The following is a 1747-nucleotide window of genomic DNA, read 5'->3' as shown; positions in this document are numbered from 1 at the left end:
CCACCAAGTATACTCCACTCTGCAACCCTCTTTCCAGACTCTTATGATAATCATAATGCCCTAAAATATATTACTTTTAAACTATTCTCTCCCTCATCGGCTTCAATGCAGTAAACATAATTTATCCAGTTCTTCTCAGTCTTACCCCCACCCCAATGTCAGCCTCATTCTACAAGAGTGGCACCATATAATATTTGTCCTTTTGTGACTGAGATATTTCAAAATCCCTAGCCCTGAGAGAGATGCAAATCAAGACAACTATAAGATATCATCTCACCCCAGTAAGACTAGCAAAATTTAACAGAGCAGCAAACAGCAAATGCTGGCGAGGTTGTGGAGAGACTGGAACCCTTATTCACTGTTGGTGGGAATGTAAAATGGTGCAACCACTGTGGAAAGCAGTGTGGTGTTTTCTCAAAAAGTTGCAAAAAGAGATACCGTATGACCCAGCAATTCTACTACTGGGAATATACCCCGAAGAGACCATAGCTGACATCCAAGGAGATATATGCACACCTATGTTTATTGCAGCTTTGTTCACAATAGCAAGGAGTTGGAAACAACCTAAGTGTCCATCAACAAATGAATGGATAGAGAAGCTGTGGTATATTCACACAATGGAATACTATGCTGCATTGAAAAACACATCGTCTTTTCAGTCACTTAATACGCATCTGAGAGCTGGAAAACTACTGAAGATGACAGAGTGCGAGTTGATGCCTTAGAACTGGTGATGTTGGAGAAGAGTGCTGAATATCACATGAACTGCCAAAACAACCAACAGATATGCTGGGAGAAGACGCAGACAGAATGCTCCTTCGAGACAAAGATGATGAGGCTTCGTCTCACATACTTTGGGCCTATTGCTAGGAGAGGTTATTCCTTGGAAAGGGATATCATGCTTGTGAAGGTGGAGGGACAGCAAAAGAGGAAGACCCACAACCAGATGGGTTAGCACAGTGACTAAAACAATGAACTTGACTGTGCCAGACACTGTGAGGATGGCATTGGACAGGACGGGGCAGAGATCTGTTGTTCGTAGAGTCATTATCAGTCATACTTGATTTGACAATACCTAACAGCAGCTACATCTCAATGCTGGTAAATTGGAAACATGAATTTCTATGCAATTAGTATTTTCTAGTCACTTAAGAGTCAGGTCACAACAGGACATGACAGAAGTGATGGAAATTAGAGGTGAGGCAAGTTACTGAACACGTCGGTAGATAACGAAAACAAGTAAGAATTCTCTGTACAGCAATGAATGAATGGAAATCCAAAGTCTCTATAAACTTTCATTAAAATTTCAATTAAACAAGATTTTAAAACGTAGTAATAAAAAAGTGAAATATTTACAGATGGAATGGCATGATGGCTAAGATTAACTTCAAAATAATCCAGGAATCTGACAAGAGGTTAATGAAAAAATAATCAGTAGGGGAAATAATCATGGAAGGGGGGTACTGAGTACATTGGAATTAATTGTATTAGTCTCTCTACTTTTGGGTTAAAATGTTTCATAATAGAATTAGAAGGGGGGAACCTCTAATGATTAGATAAAAAAAAGAATTCTTGATGTTAGAAAATCCAGCTGGACTCGTGAAACTAGTGGCATAATCACAGATATCAAAAGTCAGAAAATTAACAAGTGAGAATAGTATGAAATAGTAAAAATAAAATCAGAATGTTGTCGGGGAGCTCTGGTGGCCTAGTGGCAAGAAGCTGCAACTACAATCCCAGAGGTGCA

The sequence above is a fragment of the Elephantulus edwardii genome, unplaced genomic scaffold (assembly GCF_000299155.1).
Source record: "Elephantulus edwardii isolate Elephantulus edwardi_28Jun2011 unplaced genomic scaffold, EleEdw1.0 scaffold00235, whole genome shotgun sequence".
Lineage (NCBI taxonomy): Eukaryota > Metazoa > Chordata > Mammalia > Macroscelidea > Macroscelididae > Elephantulus > Elephantulus edwardii.
The sequence above is the reverse complement of the archived record's forward strand: the minus strand, read 5'-3'. Positions refer to the sequence as shown.